Genomic DNA, 20,651 nt, shown 5'->3' on the forward strand with positions numbered 1-20,651 from the left:
ATATAGGAGGGAAACCTTATCCTAGTAACGCTACGGATGCGGCCCGCCTTGTGGAATAATTACGAGTGTTGTAACTTGTCACAGATGGTATGATTCTAATCATTCGTGTAGGGGACATGCGAGCGGGGGCATCCTATACAAAGAGTTTGTATAAGATCAAACCACGAAGTGTTAATGTCTTGTTATATAACATTGTTCATGACAGAGACTTCACTTCACTAAGATGACCATAGGTAACATGACCTCAATCCTGAGTGAGTTGGGAACTTTTACCATTGAGGGAAATCCTTTGATTTGCATGGGTGCGAGTGGCCAGTTTGCCGACTCAAACCAACCACTTTGAGGATTCGTCTGATTTGAGAGTTGAGAACTCAACTACACAAGATGGAATTCACTCCTTCCCCAAAGCAGGGGTAAGTAGAGTAGATAGATAGCTCCCTTAAGGGCTTATTCCAGGGCTTGAACGATGTGGTATCACACACCTTCTCTTGGCCCAAGAGGTGTTCACACATGGTTGGACTATGTTGTATTGTTCATTAGAGGGATCAGTGGTACTTAAGAAGTGAGATGTAACTACAGAAGCAAAACGGTAAATTGGCTCATCTGTATTTACGAGCATCTGTGAAGGGTTATTGTACTCATGATTAATTATATCCGATGGACACATAAATATATTTGTGGTAAGAAGAGTTCATCTGTTGGTCTTTAGTGGAATGTCTGGCAGTTAACGGATGGTGGATCTCGTGGTTAAAGAGTTTAGTCAGCTATTCACGACCGTTGGAGCTTCGAGCCATAGATCCATGAGGTCCCCATTGGTAGCTTGGATAAAGTTGAGAATCAGTTTTTGGGTCAATTTGAAATGTTCAAATTGACAAGAGGTAGTTCGATTATATATGATATAATTGAACTGGTTAATTATATATGATATAATTGACTAAATGTATGAGATACATTATTTTGGAAGAAATTGGATATAAGTATGATTTATATCAAGTAAAGGAGAAAATACTATAGTAGATATATGATATTAAATTATAGGTTAAGAATAGAATATGATTATATTCTTTATTTAATTAATTAGGCAGTTATGGGATAATTGGTCGAATAATTCTCCGGAATCGTGCGAAAGTGGGAAGTTCGGATTCAATTCTTGTAACTGAAGAATAAAATGTCATTTTGAAAGATACGAAGGTGATTCGAAAAATTCGCTCACGGTGTGAAAAGCTTAAGATTGCTTAGCATTGAGAGCCTATGCGATAGCGCCCATCATCCTAAATGATCGCACACCCGCGCACTAAATGATCGCACGCGATTTTTAAACGATCGCTTACCTTTTCTAAACGATTGCTTAGCGCGCCGAGCAGATCTAAACGATCGCTTACCATTTTCTAGACGATCGCTTAGCTAAACCTACACAATCGTGTACCTTTTTCTAAATGACAAGCACCCGACTATACAATAGTCTTCTACTATATCCCACTTGCTTGTTCGTTCTACACAATCGTATTTTCCTCCTCCCCTCTACCAATTCCATCAAAGACCACCCTTTGAATTCTCACTCCGAGAATATCAAGGGCTTCGAGTGGTGGTGTCATCCCCAGTTTTTGTTGGTTCGTGCGCTGTCGATCGTGTAGATGACTGTGGTGCTGTTAGGTGACTAAGTGCTAGACGATAAGAAGTGTGAGGAGTTTGCTTCCGCTGGACTGAGTTTGATTGAATATTGTCTTCAACTAGTATGTTTACTCGGTCTTTTGTATTTTATTTGTTAAAGCATGCCAGTAATTCACGTTTAAATGGATATCTGTATATTAGAATGTATGTGTGGTAATTCTGTTACAATGAAATCGAAAAGATCCACTTCCACTCATGGATACTCTTGTTTAAGAGTTCCTTCAGTTAGTATTAGAGCCAGGTTTCTGATATTACAATTTCATTGATACAAAGATTGCATATACATTCTCGGTGGGTGCATATCTACTCTCTGTTTAATTGTTAAATTGTCTGTGGATGTGCGGATTGATGGAGTATTCTGGGATGAAACCTCGGTTTTGATTAATTCTTTTACATTTTAGGTTTGTAAAGGCCCCTGCATTTTTTGGCATAATTAAGTGCTATCGAGTATGTAATTCAAAGTTAGTTTGAGTCTTGAGTCGTTCGTGAAGAAGTTCGGAGCAAACATTGTGGTTCTTCGAGGAAGAAGATGATCAAGAGTTGGTCGGATCTTGTAGACGATGAGGTAGGCGATCGCTGAGTATTGGATGCTCAGGTGGCGTTTAACGCGCGCGCGCACTAGATGATCGTTTAGCTCAGCAAGCTTCATCACTTAGTACCTGACTAAACGATCGCGAAGTAACGCACGGTAAATCGTTTACCTCTTCGCGTGTTAAGCGATCGCCTAGACGATCAGGCTTCACAGCCTCGTTGTCGTCTGAGCGATCATTTAGCATTTCGCGCTATCGTCTAGTGTGCGCTAAGCGATCGTTTACCTGCAGCGTTTACTAAACGATGGAGCTTCACCTAGAGGTTCAAGACTCGATTCGCATATGAACCGATTTGCTCGATGAAAAATGTAATAGATAGAATTATTTCATTCCAGTTTTGTAAAGGTTCATCCCGGTCCATTAATCTTTGGTTTATACATGAGATGTATGTTTATTTATATGTCATATGGTATGCATATATAGAAAAATCCCACTTTGGTTATGCATTAGTCTTGCATCATCTCTTTATTATAAATGTTATAATTTAGAGAAGCATGATTTAATTACGTAAGGGCATGCTCATGTATCATATAACATAAGAGTCATATTTATGCATGCATAAAATGCATTGACATACATCTTCTTTATATTATAATTGTTATAGTATAAGGGTGTATGCAAAGCATGTTTGCTTGGTTATTACATGTATATAAAAGTTATGTATAGTAATGACCGGACATTGCATGAAGCATGACACATAGGTTACTTTATAATCAGTATGCGCAATGTGTTTTAGTTGTTTCTTTTTAAAGGTTAAAGAGAAATTAGAACTAAAAGCAATAAGAAAGACATGCATGCTCACTTAGGTTTAATTCATGGTTTTAAAATGTTTAAAACTTGGATGACATAGACCTAAGATCACTGTTCTAATATGATTAGTAACCTTTAGACTCTAATCTTTTAATCAGTTTAATAAGATTAAATTGACTAATAAAAGGTTAAAGTGTAGCAAATCAATCTATAAGGGACCTTTTGACTAAGACGGGTTCTAGTTAGGCTAGGGTATTTAAATTGACGGAAACGTAACACCCCTACCTGAGAACTTACCTGGAAAGGTGAATTAGATAGATTTGATGCATGCATGCAAGTTAAGGACAATCCATTAAAGTGTTTAAATATGACTACTTGAACTTGTTTACTTCATAGACAAAAGTTGTTTATGAGCGGACTTGAAGAAGATGACTAGACTAAAATCAGTAGCCAGATTGTCTAGGTTAAAGACCACTAGGTAGAACATTCAGTGGGAGGTACTTGGGGCATATGATGCTTCATTTAAATCTTTCATGTTTCTCTCATATAGTCCACATCGTGAGATCTATCATCGGCCTCGTGGCACCCTGGGAGTGTCCCCCTAAAGGATGGTGTTTATGTAGGTCAATATCAAAGTGGATGGAGAGAGTGTTCATAGCGAGTGGGAGCGGGAAGTACGACAGCATATCCCACGATCTCCCTCGTTGGATTAAATAAAATTTTTGCGCATCACCTCGAGGCATCCTGGGAGTGTCCCCCTATAGGATGGCAATTTTACACGTTTCTTTATTTAATCTTCTATAAGAGGATAAGATTACTCAGTCTCTTGTTCTAATCTGCTTCTTCCCTACAATGGGCTTATTAAGGTGGGACTCTGGCACCGAAAGCAAGAGGTCACACTTACGCGGAATTGTTAAAGGTTAACTGTTCTGGACCAAATAAATGGTGGTTGTTAAATTCAGTTCCAAGAGTTGGGTTTTCCTGATGGTTGAGAATGTCTCATCCCAGTGAAGGGGCATCTCATCACCCCACTGGTGATGTTTGTCTTACCTCGCTAGGGTGTCATTGAAAAATAAAAGTCTTTACACTTAGGGTACTTGAAACTATTTTGCAAAATTAATTGGTCAAAATGTGGTTTAGAAAATCTTATAAAAGTTTGTTCATTTTTCAGCAACAAGTTTTAAAATGGCTACAGCCACAATAGCTTTGCTCAGCCCCGAGAAACTTACTGGCGATAATTTTTCAACATGGATACATATGATCACGACGATACTAATCATTGAGGATCACATGTTTTCTCTTACGGAGGTCTGTCTTGATATTCCTGCTCCCAAAGCTGCTCGAAATGTTCAGGAGGCTTACGAGTAATAGACACAGGAAAATGAGAAGGCCTGAGCCTATATTTTGGCCAGTCTAAATGACATGTTGGCCAAGAAGCACAAGCCCATGGTCTCAGCACGTGAGATCATGGAGTCCCTGCAGGGGATGTTTGGACAACCGTCTGAACAACTGATAACTTATAGAAATACAAGTTATTTGTGCTGTTTTATTTAGATATTGCGAAAAAAAGAGAGGAAAGTTACGTCGATAGTATAAGAATTGGCTGAGAAATACGAAAATTATGAAATGTCGTAAACGCATCCACTAACCCCATTGCGATGGCGAAATAGAATGTTTCAGTCTCTGTTTTGCAGGAAATAAGTCACCACATGCGTTAATGGCTCGGCCACATAATGTACAATGCATCTACATCGCATGTGCCAATCGATCAAGAACGAAGAAATGATCAACGCAATGACGGCGCATGCCTCGATCATCGACTCTAGAGATCAACGCATTTCAACCGCATGCGGTAATAAAAAAACAACACCGCATGCGACGATCGATCGAAGATGTGAAGAGCAACGCATTCGTGGACGATTCTGACAAGTGTACAGCTTTCTGTTGTGCAATTCCGACAGATTGATTGTGGAGCAAAGAAGAATTTTCCATTATGCCATGGCAGGAATTATCAGTATTATACAGTGGGACCACAAATTCAAAGAGCCAAGGTCTTGTCTATAAATAGCTTCCTTGAACATACGGGGAGGGGGAGGTTGGTCTGAAGAGACTTTACAGAGAAAATCCAGGAGAACTACGAGACAAGGCTGAAAAGTGAGTGTCTGAATTCTTCCGATTCCCGAAGCTGAAGCTCTGTGCAAAAGGTCAATTCTACCGCGAAAGCAAGCCTGAGAGGGAAGCTTTCCTCTCCACTACATCCATACGCCGGTAAGCACAAGTCTCCGATCGGGATCTGTGTCAAGACGTTGACACTCTTTTTGTATTTGTTTCTATTCTTTAATTTATTTTCTGTGTTCATCTTCTTTAATCTCTCATTCACAATCATGTATCAAACGCTTATATTTAGAATTAAATGTTATCATTGTCATCATTATCATCTCTCTGTCCCTTTCCATACATTTATCATCCATTTTCTCCATGATGTGTTCTTAATCCCCTGGGTAAAAAGGGAGAATTAAGCGAGTGAGTTAATCTGTGTTAAGGTAATCAATTAAGTTTAGCTAAAGCATGCTCGAAGCAGCTTCACCTGTGAGAGCAGAAGTGAAGATGTTATTCCGCCTATCGAGAAAAGGTTGGAAGAATGCGTTAACTAAAGCGAGAAGTATTTCCAGAGATAGAAACAACCTTGCGTTCATCATGTTCATCTCTGTTTCACCATAGACGTATGGGAATGCGGCTGATCACTGAAAAGTGTACGCCAAGGGAAAGCAGAACCTTAGTTGCGTCCTTAACGCGATTGATGAACTTGCGATGTTTTTACTCTTTACTCATTCTATTTCTGCCTCATTCATAAGACTTGCCATCGCATTCATATATTCTTTTGTACAACTTCACAGCCAGTCCTTGACCCCCTGTATCAGTAGTTTAGGAATTTACTTTATCAACGCATTTTTACTTTCAGCGCAATTTATAATTTTGCAAAACCAAAATTCTTTATTCTTTATTATAACTGGTCGCATATATCACATTAGTATTGCATTTAACGACAACAATCCCCGTGTTCGACCTTGGATCATTCTAAGAAACTTGCGTTAGAATTATACTTGGTTTCAGCGCAAAGAAACTTGTGACACGCACTACATCATCGCATACTACGAGCATATCACTATCAACGCATACACTTAGAACGTAGTATCGCATAATATCTTTATCGCAAAGCACTTGAGCACATATAGAGCACTTTCATTCATTCATTAGCGCAATAGTTGGGGACATGAACTTGCATTACATTCATATTCATCATTGTCTATATGTTTAAAGATAAACATTAATAATAATTTTTTTTCATTACAAGTTTATGGCAACATGAGCTTGTATGATTCATCCATCAGTAGTGTGCATAAGAGATACAAAACATACACAACATAACAAAAACATACATATTCGTATCCGCACAACAACCGTCTGAACAACTCAAGCACGAGGCTCTTAAACACATCTTCAACTCCAAAATGGAGAAAGGCACCTCTGTTCATGAACCTGTGCTTAATATGATGGTCCACTTCAATGTGGCGGAGATGAATGGGTCTAATATCGATGAGAGCAATCAGGTTAGCATAATCCTGCATTCTTTGCCAAAGACCTTCTTGTACTTTGTTAGCAATGTGATTCTTAACAAAGTGAAATACACCCTTACAACTCTCTTCAACAAGTTGCAGACATACCAATCTTTACTGAAAAGTAAGGAGAGGAAGAGGGCCAAGGCAAATGTTGTTTCATCCTTAAGGACGTTCCATCGAGGTTCGACCTTAGGAACGTAATGTGTGAAATTGTGATAATCCACTAGGAGTTTTAATCCAAGTAGGAGTTTGTTGGATTTTATGTCCTAAAACTCGTAGTTTGTAAATTAATAAACATATTTTGTTTTGTTTTTCAATAAAATTGTTATTGAAATTGTAATCTTGAATCCAATAACCTAAGGTCATAAGGCTATTTAATGTAGACTTGAACTTTATGTGATGACATAAAACATGGATCAAGTTTGAGTGTATAGCCTAAAATGGTCTATAGTATAGGGATATGGTTGGGCACCTTGTTCTGGGGACACTATGGATGCAGCCTACTTTGTAGTTTGTACAAACGATGTGATCCTGAATCGTTCATATAGAGATATGTGAGTGAGGGCATCCTATGCAATGAGTTTGTGTAAGACTGGACCACGACTTAGTCACTTTTGCTTTATAACACCGTTTACTGTATAAAACTGACTAATTCAAATTGATGACCTAGGTAACTTGATCTCAATCCTGAGCTAACTATGAACTCCTGTTTATTCGGGATTATCCTTAGATTTTCATAGGTGAGAGCAGCTCAACAACGCTGGCTCAATGAGCCTCTCATTTCAGGGATAAGACCGGGTAAATAGCTGGGGACATAGGGTGCAAGAAGAACTTCACTCCTACCCATCTCTAGTGGTAGTAGATAGGTTGTTCCCTTAAGTGCTGACTTCGGAATTAGAACAAGAGGCCCCACCCTCTCACTAGGCTGAGAGGGACTCAATTTATTGGTTGGACCACAAATCAATTGTTCTTTAGAGGTCAGTGGGACTGAAGGAACAAGAAGTGTTCTCGATGGTAAAACGGTATTTTGACCCAGCCAAGACCACGAACAACCTGTGAAAGATTGACTTATTGGTTATGGTTATATCAGATGAACAAAAATATATCTATAGTGAGGGGAGTGCAACTAGGGGACTTTAGTGGAATGACCCGTTAGTTAACAAATATTGATTAATTAGGTTAAAGAGTTTTGCCAGTTAATCTCGGATTGTTGGAGCCCATGATCTGTAGGTCCATTAGGTCCCTCTGCTAGCTCATATGGATTAAACTTAGAACAGTATGTTGGATTAATTTGAATTGTTCGAATTAGGAAAAGGGAGTAAAACCGACAAGTATATGAGATATCGCTATCGATTTTTTGTATGGCGCTCTATTTCAAATGTGATTTGAATTTTGAAAATATGAATGTGGATTCATGTTCGGGAGGTCAAAATTAGTCAAGAGGGTCAAAACTGTAAAAAGTCAAAGGGTTGACTTTTTCGCTAGGGAAAGTCAAAGTTGTACTTTGACCAAATGGAAAAGAACCATTTTGCCCTTGACTAGAATTAGTGGAATTATCCAACATTTTTGTTGGATAATCCCATTAACTTAAGTGGACTATGTGTAAACATTAAAGAATGACACATAGCCCATTTTGGTTTAGTGCTTTGTGAGGTGTTGATTTTTGGTGAGTTTTTACATGCATTAGATGCTTATAATTGTTTTATAAAAAGAAGTTTTATAAAACAAATTTCTTCTTCTTCTTCTCTTTTTTTAGCAAGTTAAATTTTCTATAATTTGGGTTTCCAAATTCTTACCAAAATTCCCTTTTTCTCACATTAACCTCGAACCACCATTTCTTCTCTTTTCATTCCTTCATTCATTGGGTCCCACAACCCAGTTCTGAGTCTAGAGAATAGCAAGGAAGCTGTAGTGGTGGTCCGGTAGAGTTTGGGTTGAGATTTAGTGAGAAGAAGCATTTTTCAGGAGTTACAAAGGTTGTATACTATCCCTTTTAATTTACTGTTTTTTTAAACTTTTGTATGCTAATTTCCTTTTAATTAGAAGCAATTAGAGTGTAATTAGATCCTTATTCCGCTACGTATGTTTCATGTTCCATTAGAATGAAGTCTGCACCTTCTACTTCTAACTTTACAAAGGGGAAGAAGAAGAAGGGTGGTAAGGGAAAAGGGAAGACGTCTGCTAACCCGCCACCTATTGCCCCCAAAAGGCGTCCGCCACCAGTTGAAAAGGGAAAATGTTTCCATTACAACTAGGATGGACACTGAAACTCGCTGGCTAAAGGAAAGGAAGGTCGCCAAGGCAGATAAAGGTAAATATGATTTACTTAATCTTGAAACATATTTAGTAGAGAATGATGATTCTTCCTGGATAATTGATTCGGGTGCCACTAATCACGTTTGTTCTTCTTTTCTAGGGATTGGATCCTGGTGATAGCTGGAGGCTGGTGAGATGACGATGTGAGTAGGCACCGAACACGTCAATCTCAACTATGGTAGTGTGAGGGAACCAGTTATCTTTACAAAATAGGTTTCTAGTTTTGAATGATGTATATATTGTTCCTGAACATAAGAGGAACCTTATTTCTGTAAAGTGTTTGCTGCAATGTAAATACATTATTTCATTTAATGGGGATAAAACGTTTATTCATAAAGATTGTGTTAATATTTGTACAGCTTATCTGGAAAGTAACTTGTATGTGCTAAGACTGTTAGCCATAAGTTCCCTCCATAACACAGAATTCTTTAAAATTATCGTAACTCAATCTAAATGTCAACAAATTTCTCCCAAAAAAAAAAGCCCAACTTTGGCACCTTCGATTAGGGCACATCAATCTCAATAGGATTGAGAGATTGGTGAAGAATGGACTTCTAAGTGAGTTAGGAGAAAATTCTTTACCGGTGTGCGAATCTTACCTTGAGGGTAAGATGACTAAAAGACCTTTTACTGGAAAAGGTTATCGAGCCAAAGAGCCTCTTGAGTTAGTACATTCTGACCTTTGTGGTCCTATGAATGTGTGAGCTCGAGGTGGCTATAAGTATTTTATTAGTTTAACTAATGATTTCTCTAGGTATGAGTATGTTTATCTAATGCAACGGAAGTCTGAATCTTTTGAAAAGTTCAAAGAGTTCAAGGCTGAAGTTGAAAATGCATTGGATAGACGAATCAAAACACTTCGATCGGATTGAGGTGGAGAGTTTTTGGCTCGACATTCCAGGACTATTTGGTAGAACATGGAATCGTTTCCCAACTCTCAGCACCGGGTACACCTCAGAGAATGGTGTAGCGGGGAGGAAAAATAGAACATTATTGGACTTGTTCGTTCGATGATGAGTTACACTTCCTTACCAGACTCGTTTTGGGATTTCGCAGTGGAGACTGCGATATACATACTCAACTATGTTCCTTCCAAAAGTGTTGCGAGAACACCTATGGAGTTGTGGAATGGGCGTGAAGTTAGTTTATGTCACTTCTACTTTTGAGGTTGCCTTGCACATGTGCTTGAGAAAAATTCCAAGAAGTTGGAACCACGATCGAGGTTATGCCTTTTTGTAGGCTACCCCAAAGGTACACGAGGGGGTTATTTTTATGATCCATCAGAAAATAGGGTGTTTGTTTCCACGAACGCTACTTTCCTAGAGAAGGATCATATCAGGGAGCACAGTCCACGTAGTAAAGTCGTGTTGCGTGAGCTTTCCAATGAAACTACTGAAACATCAACAAACATCAACAAGAGTTGTTGAAGAGCCTGTTTCTTCAGCCAGAGTTGTTGATGGAAGTTCATCTAGTAGGTCGGTTCCACCTCAAGAGTTGAGGAAACCTCAACGCAGTGGAAGGGTTGTGCACCCGCTCGTTCGTTATCTAGATTTCACAGAAATCCTTACTATGGTAGCAGATGGCAATGTTGAGGATCCATTGTCTTATCAGAAGGCGATAGAGGACGTTGACCAGGATGAATGAATCAAGGCCATGGATCTCGAGATGGAGTCAATGTACTTTAACTCAGTATGGGATCTTGTAGATTAGCCTGATGGGGTAAGATCTATAGGTTGTAAATGGATCTACAAGCGCAAATGGGGTGTTGATGGGAAGGTGCAAACCTTCAAGGCTCGACTTATGGCAAAGAGTTATACCCAAGTAGAGGGAGTCGGCTATGAGGAGACTTTCTTGCCTGTTGCCATGTTAAAGTCGATCCACATCCTCCTGTCCATTGCAGCTTATTATAACTATGAGATATGGAAAATGGACATCAAGACGGCCTTTCTAAATGATAATCTTGAGAAGACCATTTAAATGGTGCAACTCGAGGGGTTCATAGCCCAAGGTCAAGAGCAAAATGTTTTCAAGCTGAATCGGTCCATTTATAGGCTGAAACAGGCATCTAGATCTTGGAACATACGGTTTGATACTATGATCTAATCGTATGGCTTTGACCAGAACGTTGATGAACCTTGTGTCTACAAGAAGATCGTCAACGCTTCAGTAGTTTTCTTAGTGTTGTATATAGCTGATATACTACTCATTGGGAATGATGTAGGTCTACTGACTGTAGTTAAGAATTAGCTAGCGACCCAATTCCAAATGAAAGATTTGGGAGAGACTCAGTTTGTTCTAGGAATACAGATCTTTTGAGATTGTAAGAACAAAGTCCTAGCACTGTCTCAGGCATCATACATTGACAAGATGTTTCTCAAGTACTCGATGCAGGATTCCACGAGAGGCCTACTGCCGTTCAGGCATGGAGTCACTTTGTCTAAGGACATGTGTCCTAAGACGCCTCAAGAGATTGAGAAAATGAGACGGGGCCCATATGCGTCTTTCATTGGCAGATTGATGTATGCGATGCTCTGTATTAGACCAGACATCTGCTACACTATGGGCATAGTCAATAGGTATCAGTCTAACCCAGGCCAGGGTCACTAGACAGCGGTAAAGAACATCCTCGAGTATCTTCGGAGAACGAAGGACTACATGCTCGTGTATTGATGCATTGTGAATGTGATGAAATAATGATATGAAATTACGGTGGTGAACTATGCATTGCACATGCAAGTTTTCCTAGTAAAATCCAAGTATAAACCTTACTAGGTTTCCTGGTAAGTCTAAGGTCAAACACACGGACTACTGAGACAATATGCGACGGTAAATTTGGATTCCTTTGCAGTGACAAAAACAAATATTTGGTTGGTATGTTATGTAAAGTATAAATCTTATGCGACGGAATTGAGTAAAGAGTTAATGACAGCAAAAGTTACAATAAATATGTGAGGAACGGGTTGAAAAAGGATTTAGCTAACACTTCCTAAGATTGCGTTCAAGTTATGCGATCATGCTACACACATACAAGAACATGTCATCTCTCAATGCAAATGCCATGGTTCCTAATTTTAGGATGCATGCGATGTATACGATAATGTCTATAAGACTTATGTCTAAGCCTCTATTCTTGTCTATGCGATGATGAATGATACACACATACACAAGGTGACCGCATACTATCATATCCTATTTCTAGGGTGCATGCGATGCATCATAGCAAACAGAACTTATCTTTAAGTCTCTATGTCTTGCTTATGTGGTTCTAATCTGACTTTCCCAAGCCTAGATTCTAACCTGACTCTCTCAAGTCTAGGTTCTTTCCTTAGACTACTCTCTCAAGTATCTCTAAAGGGAGATGGACGCATACATAAGACAAGATGATCGCATAAAATGAAGATCTTAGGTCATGCTAGCTAAGTGCTTCTCAACCCATTCAAAAAATTTAGTTACTCATGCGCAATGTGAAGAGATTGAATAGATGTAGAGATGCAAATTCCATTTTATAAATAAAATCAGAATACAAAACGACAATGGAAAGTACGGATAGGATGCCCCGTAGCAATGTCTTGCTCCCCGAGGCCTTTGCATTATGTTTCACTCTACTCTGCCCAAAAGAATGTTCTTGCTTTTGCAAGTATCGACCCTCTCTTCGTTCTCAACGCTTCCTGACAGTCTCTCGAGCTAACCAGGAATGATCTTTCGGCGTCTTCTTCTCTTCGCTCGCCTCCGCTTTCTAAGTATAAGAATTACAGACTACAGCTATATATGATCTATCTTCTATGTATATGGCGAACTATGTATATTTCGAACTCTAAAAGCCCCCCAGAACTCCTTTAACAGTGGTGGCCTTTGGTATTTATAGAGCTTCAAGGTGAAGAAGCTTTTCTCTCAAATGATTGCAATGATGGGAGGTCATTGAATCTCTATCTGATGCTCTGATTAATGGTCACCGAAAAGTTGAATGTACTTGCTATAGTGTGTCGTTAACGGCTTGTCAACTAAATTCGGATTCGACCGTCGTCAACTTTCCGTCCCATCATGATTTATTATGATTTCACCTTGATGCGCCGTCTTTATGTGGCCACCTTCTTGAGCAGATCTTCGCGAGCGCATACGATCGCATAGCTTTGCGGTTGCAATCTTTAATGCGCTCAGGCCCGGAATTCTTTGGATCGCAATTTTCTTTGCACCAACGCATTTTCCTGCACAAAATAAATAAATTAGCTGCTTTAATGCGATGGGCACATGCGATCGCAATGTTATCAACTTAATGCTTTTGGACATGATTTTACATGTTTTTACCATCGCATTCCCACATTGTTTTATGTCTTTGCATTGTAATAACGTGCATTTCTGCTCGTTATCACAGAAGAAGCTTTTCTCTCAAATGATTGCAATGATGGGAGGTCATTAAATCTCTGTCTGATGCGACGATTAATGGTCACTGAAAACTTGAATGTACTTGCTATAGTGTGTCGTTACGGCTTGTCAACTAAATTCGGATTCGATCGTCGACAACTTTCCGTCCCATCATGATTTATTATGCTTTCACCTTGATGTGCCGTCTTTATGCAGCCACCTTCTTGAGCAGATCTTCGCGAGCACATACGATCGCATAGCTTTGCGGTTGCAATCTTCTAATGCGTTTGGGTGCCAAATTCCTTGGATCGCAATTTTCTTTGCGCCAATGCATTTTCCTGCGCAAAATAAATAAATTAGCTGCTTTAATACGATGGGCGCATGCGATCGCAATGTTCTCAACTTAATGCTTTTGGACACGATTTTAAATGTTTTTACCATCGCATTCCCACATTGTTTTATATCTTTGTGTTGTAATAACGTGCATTTTTGTCCGTTATCATGTATAGATCTAGGGATTTGATCCTTACTGGATACACGGATTTTGACTTTCAGACTGATAAGGACTCTCGCAAGTCCACTTCAGGGTCAGTCTTTACTCTTAATGGAGGAGTTGTAGTGTGACAAAGTACTAAACAGGGGTGCATCGTCGATTCCACTATGGAGGCGAAGTACGTAGTAGCTTGCGAAGTTGCTAAAGAAATCGTCTAGCTTAAGAAGTTCTTGACAAAATTGGAAGTTGTTCCAGATATGTCGAGGCCCATTACCTCTATTGTGACAATAATGGGGCTGTGGCGAACTTCAAGGAGCCTAGGAGTCACAGGCGCAGCAAATAAATAAAGTAGAAGTATCACCTGATCGGTGAGATAGTGCATCGAGGGGACATGATTGTCACGAAGATCGCTTCGAAGCACAATGTTGTTGACTTGTTTACGAAGGCTCTCATGGCTACAGTGTTTGAAGGTCACCTTCAGAGCATGGGTTTACAAGATTGCCCGCGGCTGGACTAGGGCAAATGGGAGATTTTCTTGTACTAGGCTTTTATGCCCTAGTTTATTATTTTGTACTAGTTTTGTACACCCACTTCGCTTTAGGACAAGTGAGAGATTGTTTAGGTTGATGCTCTAAAGTCTCATGTCCTGTAGTTTGTAAACAGTTTGTAAGAACGCTTGTGATGTATAATATATAATATTTTACTTCATTTCTTGATTTTGCTCAGTTGAATATTTTATTTGCTTTACCACAAACTAATAAACCTAAAATCCCTGGTTATCTTTATGTAATTAAGCATGTATGTGGTGACATACAAGTAGATCATGTCTTAAGGGATAACCAAAATGGTTTGTATTATATGGATATAGGAGGGAAACCTGATCCTGGTAACGTTACGGATGCAGCTCGCTTTGTGGAATAGTTGCAAGTGTTGTAACTTGTCACAGATGGTCTGATCTTGATCATTCATGTAGGGGACATGTGACCAGAGGCGTCCTATACAAAGAGTTTGTATAAGACCTAACCACAAAGTGTTAATGTTTCGTTATATAACACCGTACATGATAGAGACTTCACTTCACTAGGATGACCATAGGTAACATGACCTCAATCCTAAGTGAGTTGGGAACTCCTGCCATTGAGGGCGACCCTTTTATTTGCATGGGTGCGAGTGGCCAGTTCACCGACTTAAATCTACCACTTTGGGGATTTGTCTGATTTAGGAGCTAGGAACTCAATTACATAAAGTGGAATTCACTCATTCCCCAAAGCAGGGGTAAGTAGATAGATAGCTCCCTTAAGGGCTGATTTCAAGGCTTGAACGATGTGGCGCCACTCATCTTCTCTTGGCCCGAGAGGTGTTCACACATAGTTGGACTATGTTGTATTGTTCATTAGAGGGATCAGTGGTACTTAAGGAGTGAGATGTAACTACAGGAGAAAAATGATAAATTGGTTCAACTGTACTTACGAGCATCAGTGAAGGGTTATCGTACTCTTGATTAGTTATATCGGATGGACATAGAAATATATCTGTGGTAAGAAGAGTTTAGTTGTTGGTCTTTAGTGGAATGCCTGGCAGTTAACGGATGGTGGATCTTGTGGCTAAAGAGTTTAGTCAGCTATTCACGTACCATTGGAGCTTCGAGCCATAGGTTCATAAAGTCCTCTTGGTAGCTTGGATAAAGTTGAGAATTAGTTTTTGGGTCAGTTTGAAATGTTCAAATTGGTAAAGTTGAACTTAAATGTATGAGATACATTATTTTGGAAGAAATTGGATATAAATATGATTTATATCAAGTAAAGGAGAAAATACTATAGTAGATATATGATATCAAACTATAGGTTAAGAATATAATATGATTATATTCCTTATTTAATTAGTTAGGTGGTTATGGGATAATTGGCCGAATAATTCTTCGGAATCGTGCGAAAATGGGAAGTTTGGATTCAGTTCTTGTAACTGGAGAATAAAATGAAAATTGTTTTCATTTTGAAAGACACAAAGGTGATTCAAAAAATTCGCTCACAGTGTGAAAAGTTTAGGATGGCTTAGCGTTGAGAGCCTATGCGATAGCGCCCATCATCCAAAACGGTTGCACACCCACGCACTAAACGATCACACGCGATTTCTAAACGATTGCTTAGCGTGCCGAGCAGATCTAAACGATTGCTTACCATTTGATAGATGATCGCTTAGCTAAACCTACACAATCATGTACCTTTTTCTAAATGACAAGCACCCGACTATACGATAGTCTTCTACTATCTCCCACTTGCTTGTTCGTTCTACACAATCGTCTTTTCCTCCTCCCTTATACCAATTCCATCAAAGCCCACCCTTTAGATTTTCACTCCGAGAATACCGAGGGCTTCGAGTGATGGTGTCGTCCCCGATTTCGTTTGGTTCGTGTGCCAATCGTGCAGACGACTGTGGTGCTATTAGGCGGCTAAGTGCTGGACAATAAGGAGTGTGAGGAGTTTGCTTTCGCTGAACTGAGTTTGATTGAAGATTGTCTTCAACTGGTACTTTACTCGGTCTTTTGTATTTTATTTGTTAAAGTATGCCAGTAATTAGTGTTAAATGCATATCTGTATGTTAGAATGTATGTGTGGTAATTCCGTCACAATGAAATTGAAAAGATCCGCTTCCGCGCATGGATACTCTTGTTTAAAAGTTCCTTCAGTAACATACTCTTTAAGATGGCCTAACTCTTCTCCCTCCTTTACCTAAATCAAGAAGAACATATCTATATTAAAGTCACAGCGTTGCAATGCTAGCAAGAGCATTGCAACGCTCTTATCGATCCAGTGCTTGAGCGTTGGATGGCGTTGCAACTCTGGCACGACGTTGCGTTGTGACAAGGCGGTCGTGGCACTCCGATCATCCCCACATCGTTGCAGTGCTCTTGGGCAGCATTGCAACGTTGCCTTACATCCATGTGTTTTGCCTTTCAATATTGCACTAGAGCGTTAAGCGAGGGTTGCGATGCTACAATCAGGGGCACTTTGGTCATTTCTCCTCATTTGAAACCCATATGCTCAAATTACCTCCAAATTACTTCAAATTAACCCTATTTGACTACAAATGCTCGGTTCTACCTCTTCGGTGCTCAATACCTACAAAGTAGGACAATTAACATGTAAACTCTATTAACGAGCCTAAATTAAGCTAAGAATTATAGCTCTTTTTTAGAGCTATCACAAGGGCGATTTGTCCCTGTGAAAAAAGAAGATGAAAGCTCTATTCGTGCAATATAAAGTTGTTAAAGCCCTAACTGAATTGGATGAAAAAACTGGAATCCATGACTGATGAGCAATTTGCTAATATGAATGAAATTGTGTACAGTACAATTATCCTTTACCTAGCACATAATGTCCTCAGACAGGTAAACAATAATCCACAGCAAAAAAGGTATGAGCTAAGCTTGACGAGATTTACCTTACTAAATCCCTGACTAATAAACTTTATCTTAAGAAGTAATTCTTTAGTTTCAAAATAGATACGTCTAAAGATCTTGAGCAAAATATAGATGAGTTCAATAGAATCACTATTGATCTTAGTAATATTGGAGAAAAATTAGATGATGAAAATAAATCAATCATTCTGCTTAACACCTTACCTGATTCATATAATGAAATAAAAAATGCTATCAAGTATGGTTGTGATAGTTTAACTATGGAAATAGTGATTAATGCTCTTAGATCTCGTGATGTGAAAGTGAAGAAATAAGGATCTAAGGAGGGTGAAGCTCATTTTACTAGAGGAAGGTATGAAAGGAAAAGTAGTAACAAAGCCAACAATAGTTTAGGGAAATCAGAGAACAATCGGGGAAGGTTTAGATCTCAGGGAAAAATCAGAAAATACTTCTATTGCCATAAAGAAGGTCATACCGGAAGAATTTTATTAAATTGAAGAATAAAAGGAGGCAAGAAAACAAAAGAGGTGAAGATAATAATAATGCAAATGTGACAAAACATTATGATACTGTTGAAGTTTTGATGGCAGGAGATGGTTTAAATGGTATACCTATTTCTCGTTGGATCATGAACTCTGGGTGTCCATTCCACATGACACCTAACTGCGAATGGTTGCAAGCTTTCGAAGCTCTGAATGGTGGAACAGTTCTCTTTGGAAACCTTTATGAATGTAAAATTAAAGGTAAGGGCTTAGTTTAAGTAAAGATGTTCGACAACCAAGTCAGAATGATTTCCAATGTTTGATATGCGCCTGATCTTAAACGAAGCGTGTTGTTGCCTGGAGTATTTGGCAAAGCTAGATCTGTTGGGGTTGATGCCCTAAATCTCGTAGGTCCTATAGTTTGTAAACCTTGTATGAACAAACATTTCTGTGATTAATAATATTTGATATTTTATTCAATTTGTCTATGAAATATATGATATTTTTGTAGCATTAACCACAAACAAATAAACTAACATCCACGGTTATCGTTGTAACTTAAACATGTATGTGGAGAGATACAGGGGGATCATGTTTAAGTGATAACCTAAATGATCTGTAGTATATGGATAAGGTTGGGTACCTTATCTTGGTGACATTACAAGTATGATCCGCTTTGTAGGTGTTGCAAATGTTGTAAAGTGCTACAAATGATCTAATCCTAATCATTCATGTATTAAATATGTGAGCAGGGATATTCTATACAAAGGAGTTTTTATAAGACCGAACCACAAAATACTTAGTCTCATTATATAACGTCACTCATAATAAATACTTCCATTTCACTAGGATGACCATAGGTAACATGAGCTTAATCCTGAGTGAGTTGTGAACTTCTCCTGCCTATGAGGGCGGTCCTTTGATTTGTATGGGTGAGAGTGGCCAGATCGCCGACTCAACAAGCCTACCATTTTGGAGATTCGTCTGATTGGGGAGTTGGGAACTCAGCTACACAAGATGGAATTCACTCATTCCCCGAAGCAGGGGTAAGTAGATAAATTACTCCCTTAAGGGCTAATTCTGGGTCTTAAACAATGTGACGCCACACCCTCTCCTGACTCGAAAGGGGTTTAGTCATAATGGAACTATGATCTATTGTTCATTAGAGAGATCAGTGGTACTTAAGAAGTTAGATGTAACTACATGGACAAAACGGTAATTTGGTCCAGTTGTACTTACGAGAAATTTGTGAAAGGTCATCGTACTATTTATTGATTATATCCAATGGATACAGAAATATATCTGTAGTGTGAAGAGTGTAGTTGTCGGTCTTTAGAGAAGTGCTCGATAGTTAACGGATGGTGGATAAAGTAATTAGAGAGTTTAATTATTTATTCACATACTGTTGGAGCTTCAAGCTACAGGTCTATAAGGTCCCCTTAATAGCTCTAAAGGATTTAGTTTAGAATCAGTTTTTGGGTTAATTTAAGATGTTCAGATTAAAGAGAGGGGATTTAATTAGATATGATATAATTAAATAGATTCAATTATATATGATATAATTGACATAATGTATATGATACATCATACTTTAATTGGAGGAATAAATATTTGAATATGATTCAAATATATTATCTATGAATAAGATTCATAGTTGTTAAATTTAATATAAATATGATTTATATTAAATGCCATAAAATAGAGAAAAGGAACTATAGTTTATATTGTATATGATGCAATATTAAAACTATAGGTTAGAAATATAATATGATAAGTTGGTTATCATATTTATTTATAATTATTAATATTTTGATAATTAAACCTTTTTTCTCTCTAACCACCTTAGTAGGAAGTTAAGTAGTTTTTATGGAAAAATGGAATAAAATAAAATTTGATTTTATTATTCTAAATCAAGTGTGTGTTACATGATAGTGAGTCACATGAATCTTAGAGAGTCTATGTGATAGACTTGATTGCCTACACGACTGAAGAAAAACTTAAGCGATAGAGTTGTTCTTCCTTCAGTCGTCTTCCTTTTCCAAACCACAAACTCCCTCCTAACCAAAATAGTCAAAGCCCACCACTCCTGGGTTCTCATTCCGAGAATACCAAGATCACTAAGTGGTAGTGTCCTCTCCCTTTGGTTCGAGTTACGTTGTTGTTTGCTTAAAGAAAGTTCGTAACTATTCGTGTTGTTCGTGACAGTACGAGGGGTTTACTTGAAGAAGAGTTCTTCAAAGGTATAATCTCTAAACCCTTTCTCTAGTTCAAAAGCATGTTGTAATTATGTTTTATGCATAATCTATACTTATACTGTAAATGTTTGTTTCAATCGAAATAGGATTTGGACGATCCGCTTCTACTCATAGGTTCTCTGTAAATCGAGATCCTTCAAGATCCACATGTAGAACAGAGGGTGGAACCATGAAAATTATAAAAGAGTCGATAATGAAGGTGAAAGGAAGATTAACAAATGATCTTTATCTTCTTGAAGGATCAACAGGGTGTGGAACAACATCAATAGTTTCTCAAGCTAAGCAAAGTGAAGCAAAGTTATTGTTGGAACGTATCAGCACGCAGTGGAAGCGACGATGATCATAAGCACTCTAATTTATTAATTTTGACAGAAACTAAAGCATGCTACGACAGAAATAAATGGGTTTTAAATCATACCTTTGTAGAACTTCTCAAAGCTTGATTCCATTTGCAAATCTCACTGAATTCTTATTGTAAACCACCCCAAGATCTTCCTTACTATCCTCTTGGTACTCTAGATTGAGTTGTGGGATTCAAAATAAGCCTGAATTAAGGGAATATGGAGATAAGCTCACAGCAGCAACCCAATGAAGAACTCCTTCTCACGAATTTTTCAGTAAAATTCTATCGGTTGCATTGCCTCAAATGCACTCCAATCTCTTCAATATATTGTAGACCATCATGCAATGAGAA

The sequence above is a fragment of the Benincasa hispida genome, chromosome 9, assembly GCF_027475165.1.
Source record: "Benincasa hispida cultivar pf3 chromosome 9, pf3_genome.v1.1, whole genome shotgun sequence".
In the NCBI taxonomy this organism is placed as follows: domain Eukaryota; kingdom Viridiplantae; phylum Streptophyta; class Magnoliopsida; order Cucurbitales; family Cucurbitaceae; genus Benincasa; species Benincasa hispida.